At 46.6% G+C, this 22,996-nt stretch overlaps 1 protein-coding gene across 1 annotated transcript in view; it reads left to right on the top strand.

Moving 5' to 3' along the window:
• Sh3gl3 (SH3 domain containing GRB2 like 3, endophilin A3) overlaps window positions 1-22,996 on the top strand; it is a 103,435-nt gene that overhangs the window by 36,016 nt on the left and 44,423 nt on the right. The window lies entirely within an intron of this gene.

Genomic DNA, 22,996 nt, shown 5'->3' with positions numbered 1-22,996 from the left:
TGGAGCCTGTCCTGGAACTAGCTCTTGTAGACCAGGCTGGTCTCGAACTCACAGAGATCCGCCTGCCTCTGCCTCCCAAGTGCTGGGATTAAAGGCGTGCGCCACCACTGTCCGGCCTACCAGGGGCTATTTTGTGTCCTCCGAAACCTAGCAAAACCACGGCCAGGTTGTATCACTTGTGTTTTAGACTTTCCATTGAAACTCAACGTTTTAAGGTTGATGCGGTGTTCTGTGAAGCTGTGGCTTCTTCATCACAGTGTATGATGTGTGACTGACGCAGCTGGGTTCCCTCTTGGCTTCCTCTCTTCCACCAGAGAATGAAGTGGACAGAGAAGGGGGGAAACCGAGGACTTTTATTTACACTGTGACAGACTGAATGGAGAAGCAGACATCCAAACTCTTGGTGGCTGGCAGGATGCCGTGCGGGGGCCATGGGCAGCACTGGGAAGTGTTACAGCTCTAAACCCTGAGCAACCTTTGGGATGCCAGCTGACTTACCCTGTGCTTTGGGAGGCCAGCTAGACTGGGCTTGCCAGCACGTGTTAGAGTTCTGAGCTCTCAAGCCTGGTACCAGATGAGAGCGATTATGGGCAAGTGCTATGTTGTTAAACTCTGTGCAGCCCTTGGGATGTGAACTGAGAGATGTCATTCATTGGTGTTGCCATTCTGGGCTCTTGGTGTGGTGGGGTGTTACCACGAGCAGGCTCCGAAGGAGTCTAGGGAGAGCAGGACCAGAGTGGGTGTCAGGAGCATTGGTCCTGGCGCTGAGCTGGGGCAGACCTTCCTCCTATGGTAGGTCTAGAGGGTCCACTGAAGACAGGCATAGCTTTCCTCTAATGACGTGTGCAGCTCTGCTTCTGAAGAACTAGGCACTGGCCAATCATAGCTGCTGGCCAAGAGCTGTACTCTGAAACAGGCTGCATCATGGGGTTTATAGAGATTCAGGTGGCCTGACGGACTGGGGCGGAAGGGGTTTCCAGAAGGGAAAACAAGGGCACACGCATCACCAAGGTTCCCTGTCAGGTTGCTCCTTTTCCCATGTTTCCCCTGGGAATGGTACCCTGCCATCAAGGGGCACGTGAAACACCCCATGTCCTGGGGTTTTAGAGTCCTGCTTCTGCCACCTGTGGGAAGAGCTCATAACCATCCCGAGCTTTACTCGTCCATTTCCCTCTGGTTAGACTTCTGGGCTGCTTTTAGGGTTTTGACGTTACAAATGCAGCTGCAACGGACAGTCTCCCACTGTCCCCTAGGGACATGGACCCAGGAGTCGAATAATTGTGTCACGTAGCATGCATTGCACAGTTTGCAGAAATGGCTTTACATGAAAATTTCAATTTTCATTTTCTTGATTTTTTTTTTTTTTTGAGTGATGTTGAGAGCTGTGTCCCTTGCTTCTTTTGCACTTCGGGTGCGCTTTGACTTCTGTTATTGTGGTGGGCCCATTTAGCTCATCTGCTAATTTTTCTATATAATTCTCTTTTCTTTTTTTTTGACTTATAAGCTACGTGGTTATTATGGGCATGCATTTGTCATTTCGTCTGGCAACATGTTATTTATTGCAAATACCTTCTTGTATGTGCACATGTGTACAACATATTTGTGTTGTGTGTGCACGTGTGCGGGGATGGAGGGTGGAGATTGATGTTGGGTGTGCTCCGCAAAGACTCTCAATCTTAATTTTTGAGATAAGGTCCCTCACTGAACCTACAGCTTGCTGACTTGGCTAGACTTGTTGACCAGCCAATGCCAGAGATCCTCCTGTCTCTGCTTCCCCAGGTTTGTGGTTACAGGTGTGTGCCACCATAACCTGGCTTTATGTGCATGCTGGGGGTCAAACTCAGACTCTGGTGCTTGTGTGAAAACATCTTCTGACCCCTCTCTCTGGCCTCACTCTTTCCCTTGTTTAATGAACTCCACTGCTCCATGGAACTTGATTTTAGTATGGACAAGTCTATCAGAACTTCCTGTCCTGTCCAGCAGTTCTTTCCTGATTCCAGGTCATGAGATGGTTATTTCTTTAATCTTCTAGGGTCTATGGTTTATTTTGCACAGTTAGTCAAGAACTAACTCTGAGATTTTGCCCTCCTTGCGAGTGTCATGAATGTGGACAAGAGGCCCAGGACTTCCGGCTCAGAGGCAGATGGATTTATCACTCCCCTGAGCAGCACCGCTTTATGCTGCTCCTGATCCTCGGCGCTCAGAGGCCCCAGTGAGCTGAGCCCCAGGTGGATTGTGTGGGAGGCTCAGAAGCCTGAGCCTAGGATCTGGATATTTATAATGGGCTGTAAGCTTACCTGACCTTTGCCACCAAGGGAAACATTGTCAGCTATATTGGATAGTCAGCAAACCTGTCTGTGCATTCCTTTGGGGAGAGACACTGATATTCTAAGCCTATTTCTTATATAAATGTCCCTGAATGGTCTAGAATAAAAGGACCAGAAACCCGAGACCCAGGGACAGTGATCTCCCCAGCGCTCTAATCTACTTGTTACTAATTTGTGTGTGGCTGGAGACAAAGTTTATTGATTCGTTGTATTTCCATGCTAATGCATAGTTATCCCAGCTTCAGGGATTGGGGGTGGGGTGGGGAATGCTGTCTGCTGAGGGACAGGTGACAGGTGAGCTACAGGCCCCGGCAGTGGAGGCGAAAAGTGTGAAGAGGTGGAACTACAGCCGCCCGAGAACTGCCAGGGCTCTCTGGATGGCAGAGAGGGAGAGGGTGGAGGAGGACAGGCCAGGAGTGAGTCTTTGGGTCTTAGAATATATGATGTTGGGGCGGTGGGCGGGGGTGGGGGGTGGGGATGACACAGTGGCTAAAGTGCCGCTGCACAAGCGTGAGGACCCGAGTTCAGATCCCCAGCTCCCACATAAAAGTTGGGTGTGGCAGTGTGCTATATTACCTGAGATGAGGGAGGGGTGGGAAGAAAAGTAGATCTCAGACAGTCCAGTTGAACTGGTGAGCTCCAGGTTCAGCAAGAGACCACGAGAGCGGTAGAGGAGGACAACCAGCCCTGCGCATCTGTAACATGGTCACACACGTTACACACACACACAACCAGCACTGCCCATCTGTAACATGCTCACATACATGTTACACACACACACTCACAACCAGCCCTGTGCATCTGTATACATGGTCACACACGTTACACACACACACACACAACCAGCACTGCCCATCTGTAACATGCTCACACACATGTTACACACACACACTCACAACCAGCCCTGCGCATCTGTAACATGGTCACACACGTTACACACACACACACACACACCCAGCACTGCCCATCTGTAACATGCTCACACACATGTTACACACACACACTCACAACCAGCACTGCCCATCTGTACACATGGTCACACACATGTAACACACACACTCACAACGAGCACTGCCCATCTGTAACATGGTCACACGCATGTAACACACACTCACACTCTCACACATACACACACACACTCTCTCACACACTACACACTCACCTACCCTCACAAGTACCCCCCTACATGCCCATACTCACACACAGACAATCTTTTGTACCCGTATGCTGTATAATGGAAATTTGCAAAGAAAAAAAAAAGTATATTTTAACTGTGCCCTGAGGTAATAGATACTGGTCTGACTGTAGAAATTTGTCTGTCTGTCTAAACAATGTATTGAACGCCTGAATAGATACAATACAAATCTATGCAGAAATCCCAAACCAAAGAAATGTAGTTTTTCTACTTTTTAGTTTGTTTTTGAGACATACTTTCACTGTGTCAGCCTGTCTGGCCTAGAACTCAGTATGTAGAATATTGCTAGACTCAGATCCACTGAGCTTTGCCTTCCGGGTGCTGGAATCAAAGGCCTGTGTCACTGTACCTGGCCTGTATTTAAAATTTTCCAAACATTCGCTGTATTTGTTTCATAGGAGGGGGTGTGGCTGTGCACTGTGTCCCAGTGTGCGTGCGTGGAGGTCAGAGGACAACGCTGAGCGATCGATTCTTTCCACAGTGTGGGTTCAGTGGACGAAACTCAGGTGGCAGGGTTGGTGGCAAATGCCTTTGTCCCACTGACCTGTCTCTCCAGTCCAGTATTTCTTTTTCCTGCTTAGGCATGACCTGAGCCATGAGCCCATTTAACCACTCAACTGTCTCACTGGCCATCTGTCAAGCATTCACTACGTGAGTGAATTTGGGTTGAGAACTTGGTTCCACGTGTCAGTGACCCAGTGTTGGCGTTCCTGCCTGCCCAGCTGTTTTACTGCCGTTTCCTCCTGCTTTGTTTATCCTTCTGTGACTGTCTGAGCGGCGTCTTTGGCAGAGTAACCTGTGGTGTTTTGGGAGCACAGCTACTGTGTGTAACAGATGCAGACACACCTAGGGCTAAGGTGAGTCTAAGTCAGGCTCCATCAGAGCAGAGCAGCCACGCTCCGCATCCCATAGAAAAGAGGCTTCATACTGAAATTCGTACTAGAATTTGTCTGTGGATGTTGACACCCTGAAAAAAATACAAATGTGTGATGTAAGCCCGAGATTAGAAACTCCCAGGAGCCCCTCCTGACTTTAGGTGCAGGGGACAGAAGGGGAGAGGTGACCACATGAAGCCTATAGCTCAGAGGCGGGGCTTAAAGGCTGCTTCTTCGCTGCTTCCCACGTGCCTCTTTCAGAGTGTAACTGGGAGCCACAGTTGTCCCTTCTCTGCTCTTCACGATGTGGCGGTACAGTGAGATGGTCTTGTTTGCTGTGCACCTCTGTAACATCACACAAGCAACAGAAGGGACAACAGAAAACGCTTAGTTACCTCCCTAAGACTTCAACTCTCCCAGAGACGTAGATGTCCCCAAATCTGAATTCATGTGTCAGATACTTATAAAGGGTGATTTCTGCACCCAACACCATTTTTTTTTTTACCCAGGAATTCTTTGATGACAATTTAAATTAAGCCAGTTTCTAAAATAAGTTTAAAATACATCTCGGACGGTGGAAAGCAGCTTCGCGTGGAACTTTCCACTGCTGTGAAGTGTTAGGTGAGGCCATGGATGTTTCCCCAGGAAGTAAAGAATATAGTGTCTGTTTCTACCTTCCCCTCTCGGTATCTCAAAATAGACCAACAGTAGGCTTGATTGTTGCTGGCTTTTCACTAGCGTAGATGACATCTCATTTGTCTGTGATCCTTTAGCCTTGAGATAAGATGACCTGGCACAAACAAACCAACAATGTGGTCCTGGTGTGCCAGGCCCTGGGGGAGTTTGGAAGGGCTGCAGTCTGGGGGAGACTGGGAACTTGGGGAGCCTTGGTTCCTGAGAGGAGGGGAGGATGGAGAAGAGGCAGGGAAGGGATTAGAGGACACTGAGTCTGACTTCTCTTATGGGGTGTCCTGTTGAGGGGAGCAAGCTCCTTATCCTTTTACGGAGCAGAAAGATCTCCAAAGTAGCTCCCCACCCTCGATATTTACAATTTCTGATGTTTTGCCTTCCTTCATGTGTCCCAGGCTTTCTAAAGTTTCTTTTAAGCTGAAGAACATTTGGTTTTGCATTGTCTTTACTTAAATCGTTGTGTGTTCAATGTGCATAATTCCGAGCTTCATAAGGACGTTTGCATATGAGTCAGAGATTTGAAGGAGCTCATAAGCAGGTTTGGGCTCCCTGAGACTGAGTTTGGGGGACTTTGAGGAAACCCTGGAAAGGCCCTTATGGCTAGATGGGGATTCAATTTGAGGGTAGCCTGAAATACCACTTCTTGCTTCCCTCTTCCCCTCTCTGTCTTCCTGTTTTATTCTTGTTCTTGTTTCCTAGTTGCTTCTGACCTCCAGAAATGATGACTGTGAAATTAGTAACCTCTCCTCCCATGAGGCCATTGTGTGGTGGAGAGCCCCTGTGATGGGGAGAGGGCAGTCTTCATGGGGTTCTCAGCTTCTTACAGCCAGCTGACCATGAAGAAGAAGCCTAGGAGAAAGATGAACGGCTCATACATTTTATGTGGCCATTTCTACTGCTCCTGGCCCTTGCTCCTGCGGGAAGATCCTCTGAACCCTGACTTTCTTGGAGTGAGTGATGTGAGAACCTGGAGCTAGGGAGCTCTGGCTACCCAGGCTGCCTGTGCGGGTTATAATCTGCAAGGCTTGGCTGAATCAGCCCTTCCTCCAACAGGCCTCGCTATCTACAAGTTCCTGACTTTAAACCTAAATCTGTATTCTTTCTTGCTTTGTTTAGTGTGAAGGGTGCATCTTATTGCTGAAGAGAAGTCAGATGGATCAAGTGTTTCTCTTGTGACATCCTGTTCAGGTTTTTTCATCCTCAGGATTGTCTTAAACTTTTATGAAATGTCCCAACATGTTTTTTGTAGAGTGATCTAGAAGAAAATTATTATCTTACTTATTTTAAACTCTGAACAATGAATCAGTCATCTTTCTTCTTTTATTTTTTTTTACCATTTCTTATTGAATGGTGAGAAATTTGTTTTCACTTTCTTCACTTCGCTGGTGACTCCTAGGCCAGGAGGCCATATGCTTAGAGACCATACAGCTAACACCATGCAGGCCAGAGGCACCCCACCCATAGCAGCCAGTCCTGCGCATCTAGTCTGTGCATCCTAGTCCGCCTTCTGTGGCCATAAAGAATGCAGAAGTTTACAAAGGCTTTATAAGTGGTGACTAATTTATCATGAATGAAAATTTATTCAGCTCATGGTTCTGGAAGCTACAGTCAAAAGGTCATATCTGGTGAGGTCCTTCTTGCTGATGATGACTAGGCTGAGTCTGTTTTGGGAAGGGCAGCACTCAGGAGCTGTTTCATAAGCTCTGGGTAGGAAGTTGACCTCTCATGGGAGACTGTCAGAAGCTCAGGGATGAGATGATGGTGAGCTAGCCTGAGCATCTATTCATGGGAGTGGAAAATGGACTCAGACTTATTTGGGATGTTGTGTGTGTGCGTGTGTGTGCATGCATGTGTATGGACCCAGAGTTGTTGGGATGTAGACTGGATAGGTTTTGTGTGTGTGTGTGTGTGTGTGTTGAGGGCTATATCAAAGAGAGAGGGAGCTCTGTAGAATCTTTCTGAGAGCTGCACCTGTATGGTACCCACTTAATGACTGCTCATTTTCCAACGAAACTCTTGATCTGTTTTGTTATGTATATATATTTGTCTTTTTTAAAGACAAGTCAAATATATCCACTCTTTCCAATTATGACTCTCTATTTTTTTTAAACGGGAAGATTACCTATCTACCTTTTACCCTCTTGCTTGCCTACCTATTTACCTATTGCCCGTCTATCCATCCATCTGCACTTATACCCTTAACATTTTGGTGAAGTATGGATTCCAGTTTGTTGGGTTTTTTCATCTTGGCATAGGCTGGGGCTAGTTGGTAAGAGGGTCCCTTCTTTGAGAAAACACCTCTACCAGATTGGCTTGTGGGCGGGTGTGTGGGGGTATTTCCCAAGAACATTTCCAATAGAGCACTATGTATGAAAAATACCCACATTCAAGAGACTTGAGGATTTTCAAGTCAGTAGCATATACACGTGGTTAGCTATACGTGGCTATAGAATCACAGCAACAGGAAGGCTGTTTAGGGCAAAGGAGATGCAGGAGGCAAACGACGCCACCCTGGCTGAGCAAAGAGCGGTTGCCCAGGTGACTGAGGGAAAGAGGCCAAGAAGAGTTTTAGGAGAGGCGTGGTCAGTAGAGCTAGAGCACCCCGAAAGGGCTGACTAGGGGCCAGATTCACCCTGGGGGTGTAGAAGTTGGGTGGTTCGTAGGGCTGCTCACGTGGAGCCAGGCTGTGCAGGGTGCCTTCAGGAGTGGCTACACGGGACAGAAAACGCAGCTACAGAGCTGGTTGACCTGAGCAGGCTTTTCTCCTGACGACACCCAGGAGTGGGAGGCTGCAGTGCCTATTCTACATTTGGTAATGTCAGGGGCTCCATCTTTGCTGACTGCCGCCGCCTCAAGGCATCTCATGTACAGCGTGGGGAAAAGAACAAGGGGCACTTGAAGCCAGGACACAAGGCTTTCCAGACCCCCCCGGCTGACTTCTGTTAGGGCTTTCCAGACCCCCCCGGCTGACTTCTGTTAGGTCTTTCCAGACCCCACCCGGCTGACTTCTGTTAGGGCTTTCCAGACCCGCCCCGGCTGACTTCTAGTTAGGTCTGATTAGCTATGAAACATGACTGCTTGCAGTTGGAAGGGGCGTTGGGGAAACTGTTTTAGCGTAGTGCTGTGTTGCCCAGACTGGAATGAAATCTGTCACAAGGAAGAGGAGAGTCTCATCACTGAGTGGGCAGCAGACAGAGCTGACGTTAGTTGGGTTGAGAAGGGAGTGGGAAGTGGGAGCATGGGGTGGAGGTGGGGCGTATGTGTCTGTTCTCCTCGGGAGGCAGCTCCGATAGATGTGGGTTGGACAAACTGGTAGCCAGTTTCATACAATATTACAATGTGAGCACCTGCTTGAAGTCCATCCGCCTTCCTCAGCTGGGGCTGACCTCAGGCAGCCTGTTGCCATGGGGAGGGCTGGTCCTCCTGAGGTTCTCCTACTTCCTGCCCTCTGGGTGTGTAGGGAGGTGGCGGTGGTGGGGCAGGGGAAGAGAGCGGGCAGGAAGTTTCTACTTGTTTGATGCCTGGGCCAGACTCTTTGAGCTGCACGGTGCTGGCAGGTGTGCAGAGCCAACTCCCTCCCTTTTCCTTGCTGAGCCTCTGGCGACTGTTTGGGATGCCTTTCAAGTGTTCGGGTGGAGCTGACCTTTCGGAGGCTCTTTGGGCTGGATAGCCTCTTAACACCTTGAGACCCATTCCTGGTCCCAGGATTTACTCGCATCTTGCTTGGTGTTGAGGGCATGAAGACTTCCTCCCTCCCTCTTCCTCCAGCTGGTCTGAGCCTCGGGCTCATTGTACTTTTGTGTCTGTCTGTAGATGGAGATTTTTAAACCAGTCCCCTAGATTTTTAGTACTCTGCCAATCTACTGGCCTGCTTCTGACGCTCAGGGGGTCTTTGGGCAGACCAAGCAAAATGAATGGGGAAGTAAAATCCACTGGACTTCAGAAAGAAATTAATTTTTGGTCTAAGAAAAATAAATTAAACACTAACTCCAAGTAATGAAAATAAAAGACTCTGGAAGATAGCTGATTACCCCCCATACTTGTTCTGAGTAATATTAAATGCCAGGAAGCAGTAGAACTCTCAAGGTCTCCAGAATACAGAGGAGAAGCCATAATCAAACACTCTTAGCTTGGTGTACAGAGATTAATAGTTTTAATTTCTGTTATTATTTTATTGTTTGGTTTTATTATTGTGAAGCAGGTACTGACATATAACTGCCTTCCTCTGGAAAGCTTTCAGACCAGTATGTCCAACTTATTTTCATAGTACAAAACAGCTACATTCCTCTTGTAGATTTAGTATAAAGTAAAAACATGGTGGCTCATTTTTGTCATCCCAGCAGTAAGGAAATGGAGGCAGGAGAGTCATGGGTTAGAGATCGGCCTGGTGTTGAGTTCCAGGCTAGCCAGGTCTCATAGCAAGATTCTGTTTTATAAAACAAAGCAAAACAAACAATACCCCCAAATCAAAAGAGAAACAAAGATAGAAGATAAAATAGTCCATGGCATTAAATTACATCAGGAGTGAAGAGAGGTTTGCCTAAGCCTCTAGCTAAGTCCATATCAATGTTTTACATCTTGTAGCTCTCAGTATTATCTCAGATCCGTAAAGTTACCATCTATGCGGAAAGAGCTATCTTAGGTCCAGGACTGGCTATATGTGTTTTTATATAAAATGAAGGTTCTTGGGGGCCATGATATTGACTCAGCAGGTAAAAACCCTTGCTGCCCAATTGTGACAACGCAAGTGCCACCCCTGGAACCCACTGGAAGGAGAGAACCGACCCCCAAAATTGTCAGTCTGACTTCCACACGGACTCACAATCCGTTCCTGCATCATGCCCGTGCTAGGCCCGAGAACAGCTTTTCTTGGTATCGTAGGTAAGATCTTCAGGGACTGGGCGGTCCAGAGCAGCCTCAGCTAAGAGGGGCTGAAGCCAGACCTCTTTCTGCTTCTCATCTCTTTCATCTGTCTTCCTAGGGAACATTTCCGATCTCAGCTTCAATAATTTTTAAAAAATATTTATTTATTTATTTATTTATTTTGTATACAATATTCTTTCTGAATTATGCCTGCAGGCCAGAAGAGGGCACCAGACCTCATTACAGATGGTTGTGAGCCACCACGTGGTTGCTGAGAATTGAACTCAGGACCTTTGGAAGAGCAGGCAGTGCTCTTAACCTCTGAGCCATCTCTCCAGCCCAGCTTCAATCATTTTTAGTTTGCTCTTCTGATGGTTCCTTTTTCACGGTAGCCTTTTCTTGTTTCCTGAGTATACTATCTAAACTTGCGAGCGAATATTAATGAAAAGGCCTCAGCCCCCATGCCCTGGCCAGCTGTTTCTTCTGCTTCATCCTTAGCTTCCTTGTAGACATGTTTTCCTCACGTCTGGTTTTCCTCAGATTTCTGTTCTTCCAGGTTGCCATTAGGCTGGAGGGTTAGGCTGAGACAGGGGAGTGGCTGGGGTAGGTTTTGCCTTTTTGCCCAATTGTGTTCTGGCTTGCACTCGGGTGGGTGCAGTGGTCAGAGTACGGATCAGTGAAGGCTGCACAGAAGGGTTTCACTCTGGGAATGCAGGGCTTTGCTCTTGGGCAGGCTGCTTTCATATTTTAATTCCTGTCTGTAGCAATGTTTGGAAAGACCTATCGCTTCTCTCTGATCCTGACATTGCTCTAGAGCCCACTCAGCATCAGGGGAGTTCACCCAAGCATGAGCGCAGGCTCCAGGCATACACAAGCACCCAGGGTGTCTGTTGCATATCAGGTCTGCTAATGTCTGCTCTTCAGTGAAGTTTAGTAGGAGATGTTGCTCTAAGCGCTTCCCAAATGTTAAGCCTGATGGAGCAGCAACTATGATCGCCCCCAGTGTGCACATCACAAGCTGAAGGAGCAGAGCGCTCCGGCTTTGGTAATTTCCCCAGAGTCAGTTACTTTACCAGTGAAGCGGGGATTAGAACCCAGATGCCCTAAGTACAGAATTTGCCTTTGGCTGTGGAAGAGATGTGGCCACAGAGTGGGAGGGGATCGTAGGTTTATTTATTATTTACTTATGAGTGTGTGTGATCACATGTGCACTGGTCTGCATGTGCCCTGACATGCATGCAGAGGCCAGAGGACAAGCTCAGTGTTGAGCCTCACCTTCCACAGGTCTCTCTTGTTCTGTCTGCAGCCTGGCTACCCTGAGGGAGAGCTTCCAGCCCTTCTCTCTGCCTCTCCTCTCCTGGTGGGGCTGTGCTGAGATTATAGGCTGTCGCTGGCTTCTTAATGACTTCTGGGGATCTGAGCCTAGGTTGTCAGGCTCCTGCTGTGAGTGTTTTAAACACTGAGCTGTCTCCTTAAGCCACCACACAGTTTTTTAAATGATCCCCACATTGTGCTTCGGGGATCACTCCTGTTCTTTTGATGTTTACATAATTTAGGCCCGGAATTTCCCCATATTCACTTTGATCTCGGGAGCTGTTTTCTGTCCTTCCTCCTCCAGCCCCCCCCCCCCCCCCACGTATATTGGTGATAATTTTCCTCTCGCTCTGATCCCATCTGCTCTCCATCCTCGAGGAATCCTCACACCGTTCATGGACTGTTGCTGGCACCTTTGCTGGTTTTCCAGCCCTGTTATGGGTGTGTCTTCTGCCTCTCTACCTATTTACACACTTAAAGACACCTGGTGGAGCTGAGACTAAGCAAGCTGTCTGCCATCTTGGCTCAATTTTGCAGTGTTTATGTCTACTCACGGCAGGGTTGCTGATTTTCTCTCGTCCTGCTGAGATGGTGACTAAGCTCACAGTAACTGTCAGGGCTCAGGGTACGTAGCACAGCACATCGGCTCCTGCAGTAAAGATGAAACCCCTTACTGTCCTCGTCTGAGTCTACCCATCAGAGCCAACCCGGTCTGTATTGCCAGGCAGGGATCTCGTTTCTGCTGTTGAGACAGGAGGATGACGCAGACCAGCATTGCTTGCCTTGTTTCCTTCTAGGCCGGTGTTGCCCACCTTCCTAATTCTGTGAGCCTTTAATACAGCTCCTCTTGTTGTGGCGACCCCTGACCATCAGATCCTTCCATTGCTGCTTCATAGCTGTAATTTTGCCACTGTTATGAACCCTAATGTAAGTCCGATATGCAGGATCCCTAATATGTGACCCTTGTGGAGGTCTCATCCCACAGGTTGAGGTTGCTGTTCTAGACAAATAAGTCAGAATGAATACAATGTATGTAAATGTAACATTGAGTGCAAGCGATTCACAGACACAGGAAGGGAGTGATAGCTATAAATCTATATCTTGGTATATTTTAATGAGTAATGTGTTCCTGTAATCAGTTCAAGGTATAGGTATTAGGGGCTGGGACATGATGCGGTTGGTAGAGTGCTTGCCACGCAGGCAGGAAGACCCGAGTTCGGATCCCCAGCACCCACACAGAAGCTCATACGGTGGCACATGCTTGTAATCTCAGAACTGGGAAGGTGAAAACAGGTGGTGGACTTGCGAGCCGCTGCGGTGGCTAAGTCAGTGGACCCCAGATTCAGAGAGAGGCTTGTCCAAAACAGTTCTGGGGAAAGTGACTAAGACACTCATCACTGGCCTCTGACTGTCACGTGCGTGAGCACCTATATACAAACATCACACCCACATACACCCTAAGGTGCCGGTGCCACCAGCACCAAGATGGCTTTCTTAATGACACTGATTTCTACCACTAAGTTCTAGTATTTTCTATTGAAAAAGATTTTGTGTTTTGAATGTTTTGCCAGCATAATGTACGTGTGCTGTGTCCAAGCTTGGTGCCCTCAGAGACTAGAAGTGGTGTTAGATCCGTGGAACTAGAATTACAAATGATCAAACCCAGGTCCTCTGTAAGAGCAACAAGAGCTCTTAACCTCTGAGCCCTCCCTCCAGTCCTATCAATTTAATATATCCAACTTTTGACTTATGTGACTAGAATAACGTGGCTTGCTCTCCTTTAATTTTGGATCTTTTATTATGAGACTCACAGAGTGTAAAGAGTCACCATCTTGGAGTCACTGTTGCTCTGATGAAACACCCTAACCTGAAGCATCCTGGAGACCCTCCAGTATCAGTCATCATTCAAGAGAAAGCCTTGCAGGCTTGCCTTCAGGCCCAGTCCTGTAGAGGCATTCTCTTGCTTGAGATCCCTTCTTTCCACACAGCCCACTCTTATGTCCAGTTGACATAGAAACGAGCTAGCAAAACTGACCCCTTGTCCACTCAACACGCAAGCCACATCTCCCATTTCTCGCTTATCCCCTCAATCTTCTATTAATTTAAGTATCACAGCATAAACAGTCCAAGTTTTAAAATCACTGTCATCTTTAAAAATCCAAATGAAAATCCATTAGTATAATGTGCCGTGTAAACAGACTGAAAGAGAAACCACATGATCGTCTCATGAAATGCCAAAAAAATCCTTCGACAGACTCCAACATCCCTTCATGATAAAGGTCTCGGAGAGAGCAGGGATACAAGGAACATACCTAAACATAATAAAGGCAATATATAACAAGCCAACAGCCAACATAAAACTAAATGGAGAGAAACTCAAAGTGATCCCACTGAAATCAGGAACAAGACAAGGCTGTCCACTCTCTCCATATCTATTCAATATAGTGCTTGAAGTTCTAGCTAGGGCAATAAGACAAAAGAAAAATAAAAGAAAAAGGAGATCAAAGGGATACAAATCGGAAAAGAAGTCAAACTGTCACTATTTGCTGATGATACGATAGTATACATAAGTGACCTCAAAAATTCTACCCAGGAGCTTCTACAACTCATAAACACTTTCAGTACTGTAGCAGGATGCACGATTGACCCAAAAAACTCAGTAGCCCTCCTGTACACAGATGATAAATGGGCTGGGAAAGAAATCAGAGAAACATCACCCTTCACAATAGCCACAAATAACATAAAACATCTTGGAGTAATTCTAACCAAACAACTGGAAAACCTGTGACAAGAACTTTAAACATTTGAAGAAAGAAATTGAAAAAGAAACCAGAAAGTGGAAAGATCTCCCAGTCTTGGGTAGACAGAATTAACATAGTAAAAATGGCAATTTTGCCAAAAGTAATATATAGATTCAATGTAATGTAAATCAAAATTTCAGCAAAATTCTTCACACACCTCGAAAGAACAATACTCAGCTTCATATGGAAAAAAAAAATCCAGAATAGCCAAAGCAATCCTGTACAATAAAGGAACTTCTGGAGACATCACCATCCCTGACTTCAAATTCTACTATAGAGCTACAGTAATAAAAACAGCCTGGTATTGGCATAAAAACAGTCAGGAGGACCAATGGAACCAAATAGAAGACCCAGATATCAGTCCACACACTTATGAGCACCTGATTTTTGACAAAGAAACAAAAAATATAAAATGGTAGAAAGGAAGTATATTCAACAAATGGTGCTGGCATAACTGGATATCAACATGTAGAAGAATGAAAATAGATTTGTATCTATCGCCATGTACAAAACTCAAGTCCAAATGGATCAAAGACCTCAACATAAAACCAATACACTGAACCTCATAGAAGAGAAAGTAGGAAGTACACTTGAACACATTGGCACAGGAGACCACTTCCTAAATAGAACCCCAGTAGCACAGACACTGAGAGAAACAATAAATGGGACCTCCTGAAACTGAGAAGCTTCTGTGAAGCAAAGGATATGGTCAACAAGACAAAACGGCAGCCTACAGAATGGGAAAATATCTTCACCAACCCCACATCAGACAGAGGACAGATCTCTAAAATATACAAAGAACTCAAGAAAGTTGACATCAAAAGAACAAGTAATCCAATTAAAGTGGGGGTACAGACCTAAACAGAGAACTCTCAACAGAGGAATTTCAAATGTCTGAAAGACACTTAAGGAAATGTTCAACATCCTTAGTCATCAGAGAAATGCAACTCAAAACAACTCAGATTCCATTTTAGACTTATCAGAATGGCCAAGATCAAAAAACTGATGATAATTTATGCTGGAGAGGCTGTGGGGGTAAAGAGAACACTCCTTCATTGCTGGTGGGAGTGCAAACTTGTACAGCCACTTTGGAAATCAGTATGATTATTTCTCAGAAAGTTAGGAACAATCTACCTCAAGACCCAAAGGATGCTCAGTCATGCCACAAGGACATGTGAACAAATATATTCATAGCAACATTATTCATAATAACCAGAACCTGGAAACAACCTAGACTTCCTTCAGTCAAAGAATGGATAAAGAAAATGTGGTACATTTACACAATGGAGTACTACACAGTGGTAAAATAATAACGAAATCTTGAAATTTGCAGGCAAGTGAATGAATCTAGAAAAAAACATATTGAGTGAAGTAACCCAGACCCAGAAAGACAATTATAATATATACTCACTCATAAGTAGCTTTTAGACATAAAGCAAAGAAAAACCAGCCTACAGTCCACAACCCTAGAGAACCTAGACAACAAAGAGGACCTTAGAGAGACGTACATGGATCTATTCTACATGGGAAGTAGAAAAAGACAAGATCTCCTGAGTGAATTGGGAGCGTGGGAGTCACGGTAGAGGGGAGAAGGGAGGAAGGGATGTGAGCAGAGAAAAATGCATAGCACAATAAAAACAATGAAGTAATTGATAAAAAAAGATGAATGTGACACTTCTGTGTCAGAAAGTTAAATATTGGTCTAATATTAATGGAGGAGTATCTAAATCACATAAAACCAATTTAAGGGGGCTTCACGGGCTAGATTATTAATATCTTCAACATTGGGGTAATCACAGAAACAGATTATAACTGGTGAATAAAATATGAAAATACACATCCACATCAATAAAAAATAAACATTCCAAACCCTTTAAAGTCTCTTTGAAACACCCAAAGTGTTTTTCATTTCTCTAATAAATATCTAAAATCTCTGTAAAATTCTGAAGTCTCTTAACTGTGGGTCCTGTAAAATAAATAGACGTAGCACATTATCTTGCTCCGAAGGGGAAGAACAAGGTCAAGGTCACATCAAATCAAATGAGAACCAAAACTCAACAGTGTTAGAAGCCCGTGCTTGATGCCTGGGACCCACTCGCCACCCTTGCCAGACCTACATCTAAGAGAATTTTGACTCATTGGCGCTGGCCGTCTCTTAATCAAAACTGAGTCTTCCGTCCAGCTGACGGTATCAGGTGTCTCAGAAAAACAAGTTTTATTTTAGTGGTTCTGGGCTCTAGTTAATCACAGCTGACTTTTCACCTCCAGGTGACCAACCAGATACCATGGATTTCTAATTCAAAATATTAAATGGCCCTGATAAAGTAAGGGACTTTCAAACTTCTTATTTTTTATGTGTTTTGTTTTATTTTTCAAGACAAGGTTTCTCTGTCTAGTGCTGGCTGTCCTGGAACTTGCTCTGTAGACCAGGCTGGCCTCGAACTCACAGAGATCCATCTGTTTCTGCCTCCTGAGTACTGGGATTAAAGGCATGCGCCACCACCACCTGGCTCAAACTTCTATCTGAAACGTCACAATCCAGGCCTCCGCCATCTGCTTTTCTCTGTTTTTTTCCTCTTTCCCACCTCCCACACAGAACAGTACACTGGGCTCTAAGCTCCCAACAGCCTTCTAGCCCATAGCTAAAAGGCTACCGCAGTCCTTCCAGTAAAACGATCATATCTGTTAAAGTGACGCCTCATGACTCAGCTCACATTTCTGTCTTACTTAGGGCTTCTGTTGCTGTGAGGAAACACCACAGCCAAAAACAATTTGAAAGGAAAGGGTTTTTAGCTTCAATTCCACATATCACAGTCCCACCCCCAGAGAAGTCAGGACAGGGCCTCGAACAAGGGAGGAACCTGGAGGCAGGAGCTGGTGCAGAGGCCATGGAGGGGTGCTGCTTACTGGCCTGCTCCTCATGGCTTGCTCAGCCTCTAATCTTATAGAACCCAGCAGTCCAGAGGTGGCTCCATCACAGTGAGCTGGTCCTTCTAACATCAGTCATCAACTAAGAAAAGGAACTGCAGTCTTGCCTACAGGCCAATACCATGGAGGCATTTTCTCTATTAAGATCCCTTCTTGCCATACAACCCTAGCTTGTGTCAAGTCCCCATGAAAAGCAGGCAACACAATGCATACCCTTGAACAGACATTTGCTTGCAGTCGACTCGTGGCCTGAGATCTTGTGTCCATAAACACGTGTGTCGTGCCGTATTGCAGACACAGCAACTGTCCTTTCGCGTGTCCACATTGGCCTTGTTTCTGGGCTAAGTGTTTTGAGCACTGCTGCTTGTATGGGAGTTTCTGTTGTGAGTTTCTAAGAGGGGAGCTGCTGAGTCACAGGGTGTAGGGATCTGTGGATTCATATACACCTCTCCGGTAGATGCTGCCAGACTGGTTCCAAAGCTGTTGAGGCAATGCGTGATCCTGCCGGTGCTGCGTGAGCGTTCTAGTTGCTCCGTTAATCGCAGGAAACACTTGTACTGATATTCATGTCTTAAAGGGATTTTAGCCATCCTGATAGCGATTTAGTGGCATCTCATCACGGTGTGATTTGCATTGCCACCATAATTGCAAAGGTGGAATATTGTCATAATGCCTTTTACCCGTTTGGATATTGTCTTAGTGCACCTGGGTTGCCGCAGCAAAAATACCACACAGTGGGCGATGTTGACAGACACTGGGTTTTGAGTTTTGTGGACTGTGGAGTTCATAGCAAAGGCAGGTGAAGTGTTTGGCCGGGGGCTGCCTCATGGCTCACAAGAGCCAGCTCTCTGTGTGCCCCTGTGGTTGGAGAGGAGAGGGTTTTCTGGGGTTTCCTAACAGAGATACAGATCTCAGTCCGAGAGGTTTTACACAATTAGCACCTCATCCTGACCCACTCACCCCCATGACCCCACCTTCTAATATGACCACACTGGACATTAGTGATTTGGTATGTACATTTTGAGGAGACACCTCTTTTCCCATCCCCTTTACCATCTTGTCTCATTGGACAATCCTCAGCTCCGGTTTTTGTCTCCCGATGGCTGTGGTAGTGAAATCTCTGGCTAGATGGTTAGCCTTTAGCTTTGTCCTTGTACTGTTTTCTTTAAGCCTCTCCTTGGCACCAGGGAGGACATACTCCAAGCACCGAGAGAAAAGGGAACAGCCTGTCAGGGTCGCTTCTTTACGCGTTTCCTTTTTTCCCGGAATTTTGGCCTCTTAGATCCTGGTTTCCTTGGTTACGGTGTGCTCTGTAACCTCACGGGGAGAGAGATGGCTGCTTATTCCAGGCTGGAGCTTTCTGTTCCCACTTTCTAGCCTGTGTTACAAGACAGAAACCCTCCCCCAAACTAAGAAGCACCCACATACCCCCCTTAAACACCCCTCCGCACACCCTCTCCCCTGTGCTGTTTCTTTCCTTCCATTCCTGGCCCCTCAGCCTCCGCTGCCCCAGCTCCTCCACAGATAGCTTGAAGTTCAGTTAGAAGCTCGTACACCCCTCTCGCTCATCGGCCCTGCTGGTGACGTGTCCAATCTTGCCATGTTTTCTGAGCTGATGGAAGCAGCGTTCGGCAGCTAAATGGCACAAAGACAGGGAGGCAGTAGGGAGGGTGAGCACCCTGGGGAGGCCAGGGTGTCTCCAGAGCACCGAGGAGGAGGCTTAACCTTTGCATTAGATGACAAACACTGTCAGTCTGTCCCACATGTCCCTTGCTTGTCTGGAAGTGCCTGTTTAAAAGCCCCTGAATGTGTTTTTGTAAAGAAATCTTTTTAATTTGTGTTTTTCCTGTCTAAGATTATGTAGCCTAGAGCTTTTCTCCGGCCTTCCTCTCCACAGAGCTCTGGTCTCGGACACACACTGGGAAATGATGCAGGAGCAATTTCAAAAGTCCCTACATAGAAGTTTGGCTGATATATATATATATATATATATATATATATATTTCTGAGATTTTGGTTTTATTGCTGTTTAGCCTTTTTTTTTTTTTTTTTTTTTTTTTTTTTTTTGGTTTTTCGAGACAGGGTTTCTCTGTGGCTTTGGAGCCTGTCCTGGAACTAGCTCTTGTAGACCAGGCTGGTCTCGAACTCACAGAGATCCGCCTGCCTCTGCCTCCCGAGTTCTGGGATTAAAGGCGTGCGCCACCACCTCCCGGCTGCTGTTTAGTCTTATAGAAAACGAAGAAGCAGAGCCTGGAGAGATGGTTCAGTAGTTAGAAGTGAGCAGTGCCCTTGCAGAGGACCTGAGTTTGATTCTCAGCTCCCACGCCAGCTCTCCAGCTCCAGGGGACCCAATGCTCTCTTCTGGACTCAGAACCTGCCCCCCTCAATTCAAAATAAAAATAAATCTTTTTTTAAAAAAATGGAAGAAATGGAGAAGTCAGATTTCTCTGAAAATGTATTATGCGCAGAGAGTGCCGAGGCTCTGGTGATATTGACCGTTAGCCCCTCATGCATGCGGATAGAAGGAACCCCGGAGCCCCTCCCCCCCCAGCTTTGGTTTCCCAGGTCCATCCCTTCCCCAGCGCCACTGCTCTGTTCTGGTCCTGGAAAGCAGCTTTCGTTTTCCTATTTCTGATATGACTGGCGCTGCCAAGTTGGAGCTGGGCACGGTTCCATCTGGTGATGGCCCCGGGCCTCCTGAGGCAGGTCTGGTTGGCAGGGTTACAGTGTTCGATAGTGAGCCCAGTGAGATATGTGATTTGTGGTGGGGACACATGAGACTGGAATTCCAGAACTGTCCCTTCGACAGATCTACATAGGTATCTGTCGGCTCTTGGATTGCCCTGCCGTCTGATTCTTCTTCGGGGCCTTCCCTATGATCCACTTCACTGTAATTCTGAAATTCAGATCTGTTCCTGCATTTACCTGCTTAAACTCTGCACTGCTCATGGTTAGGAGTGGCACATGACCTGCCTGCCTGTGTGACCCGCCTGTGTGACCCGCCTGTGTGACCTGCCTGTGTGACCTGTCTGCCTGCCTGACCCGCCTGTGTGACCCGCCTGCCTGTGTGACCCATCTGCCTTTGTGACCCGCCTGCCTGTGTGACCCAACCACCTGTGTGACCTGCCCACCTATGTGACCTGCCCCACCTATGTGACCCACCTGTGTGACCTGCCCCACCTATGTGATCCACTTACCTGTGTGACCTGCCTACTTGTGTGACCTGCCCACCTGGCCATCTGGCCCTTCTCCTTTGGGGTTAGTCTTTAGTATAGTCACGTTAATAATTCTGCCTTCATACTAGATAAATTAATGACATGGCTTTGTCTATACTTCCCTCTTCCAGAAATACCACATCCTTCCTGGTGAAGGACATACAGCCTGGGATCCTCCTTCTATCCTTTGCTTCATTCCATCTGGCTCCTAGTGACAAGTTCTACATCTGTCTGCCATGGACATGTGCTGTCTTGGCGTGTTATGTGTCTATCTCTGCCTTCTTCATGGTGTTTCTAACATACTATATCTACATCTGTCTGCCATGGATGTCTGCTGTCTTGGTGTGTTATGTGGCTATCTATGCCTTGATCACAGTGTTTCTGACATTACATTGGTACCTTTTGGCAGACTACCTAGCTTGGGCCATTAGATAAAGTTTGAAACATTAGGTTGCAGTACTATAGTTTTGTTGATTTACATTGATTTAAAGTACTTTCTTCTGTGTTTAATCTTTAAATGACTTTTGCTGCATTCCACAGGTTTTAGCATATGTATGTATGCATCTATCTATCTATCTATCTATCTATCTATCTATCTATCATCTATCTAATCTATCATCTACCTATGGTTCACTATGTAGTCTTGGCTGTCCTGGAATTCACAGAAAATACCCTGCTTCTTAAATGCTGGAGTTAAAGACCTTCCCAACTTAGGTTTGCTTGAATATCAATATTTAGAGTCTGGCAGGGTTTCCCTACAGTGAGGCTAGGTGACCTGTAGGATGTTTATGTGGCGGGGGGTGGGGGGTGTATTTGCTGGGGTGCTCAGCACACAGCAGGCGCTGACTGCTCAAGGCTGTTCAGTGATGAAGTATTGTGTGTGACTGTAGTTGTCACTGTTCTGTTCCCGGGATAGAGCACCGGGACTCAGGTAAGGGTTTGCCTTGGCTTATGGTTCTGGAGAGTTCCTAGCAGCAGGGGAGGAGTGGCAGCGGTGGCTGGAGCAAGAGAGATCACAAATGTGGAGCGGAGAGAGCAGTCTGGAGGTGGTTTGAGGCTATGAACTCTCAAAGCCCACCCCAGTGATGTACTTCCTCCAGCAAGGTATTGCCCAAACAGCATTGCCAACCAGGACCCTATGTGTTCACATACCCGAGTCTGAGGGAGAATTTCTCATTCAGTGGTCAAGTGTCTTAAATACCTAAGGTCATGTGTGTATTCCTATTTAATATCTCAAAATAGCTAAGTGTCCTGGGAGAATTCAGGTAAAGCAAGCGAATTGTTACAACTCTAACCTGTGACTGAAAACAAAACCAGGCATTATCTGTTTCCAGATGAGAAAGGAATGGGAATCATATTCATTTCTGGTCTCAAAAGTAGAAATACGCTGTGTGATGGTGGTGCACGCCTTTAATTCCAGCACTCGGGAGGCAGAGGCAGGCGGATCTCTGTGAGTTCGAGGCCAGCCTGGTCTACAAGAGCTAGTTCCAGGACAGGTTCCTCCAAAGCTGCAGAGAAACCCTGTCTCAAAAAACCAAAAAAAAAAAAAAAAAAAAAAAAAAAAGCAGAAATACTCCCTTTCTCCCTTTCTGTATGTCCCGCCATGCTTTCTGACAGAGCCGTTGTACTGGTAACAGCCAAGGAGAACTGACTGAGGAGGGGTCAAGACTAATTCTCAGTGCTAATAGAAGTGATAAGATCAGAAGCTGTGTGTGGGATTCTCTAGTTCCATGCCAGTCACCTATTACTGCATCCGAGGCTCACCCCAAACAAGGGGTGATGTCTATGAGGGCTCTGCTCCCCCATATGGTCATTCTCCTACAGGCTGGCCCGGGCCTTGATCACTGTGGATCTCAGAGAATGCCTGGAGTGTCTGCTTTAAGTGGTTCTCAATCTTCCTAACACTGGGACCCTTTAATACAGCTCCTCATGATGCGGTGACCCCAACCATAAAATCATTTTCATTGCTGGTTCATAACTAATTTTGCTAGTTATGAATTGTAATATATATCTGATATGCCAGGTAGATTTGTGATTTTAGGGGGTCATGACCCACAGGCTGAGAACCGCTGCTGGAGTATCTGAAGCCCACAGTGCAGCTCAGACTCCATCTTCTGACCAAAGGAAACAGGCAGAATGGGAGAGCTACAAAGCCGGGCGGCCACTTTTTGCAGTCTCCCATGGCAACAAGCCCAAAGGCCAGAGATTGTATAACTTCCATTAGAGACTCAGATGTTACCTCCAGGGTTAGGAGCCAGTACTTGAGGTGATTTTGCTTCCCGCTGTTGCTGTAGAGCATAGTCTCATGTAGTCTTCTGAGGGTCACGTCTCATTAAGGGTTGGGATGAGGCTGTCTGACCTCTGTCCTCAGTCTGAAAAGAGAACCCCTGGCAAGTGGATTCTCCTGTGAAACACCCCAGACTTAGTGGTTTAAAGCAGCACTGTTTTGGGGCTTAGGTTCTCGGGATTGAGGGCATGGTCAGCTGATGGGACCCTCCTGTGTGTTCCCTCAACTGTGTGCCAGCTGGGTGGCTCTGGTTCTGGAGAGTGAGTGGCCCTCTGTGTGCATGTGTGCGTGCACATGCGTGCGTGCCCACCACAGTGCACATGTAGAAGTCTGGAAACAACTTAGTGGGGTTGGTTCCCCCCTTCCCTCTTTACATAGGCTCTGGGGCTAGAGCGCGTGCCACCCGGTCTGCCCGGCAAGCCCCTTTACTGTCTTGTCGGCCCCTAATGGTTTCCAGAAAGGACCTAGTTTAAAATCGAAACAACAGAGCCAAGATACTTC

This window comes from Chionomys nivalis, chromosome 23 (genome assembly GCF_950005125.1).
Source record: "Chionomys nivalis chromosome 23, mChiNiv1.1, whole genome shotgun sequence".
Taxonomy (NCBI): domain Eukaryota; kingdom Metazoa; phylum Chordata; class Mammalia; order Rodentia; family Cricetidae; genus Chionomys; species Chionomys nivalis.
The sequence above is the reverse complement of the archived record's forward strand: the minus strand, read 5'-3'. Positions and strand labels throughout refer to the sequence as shown.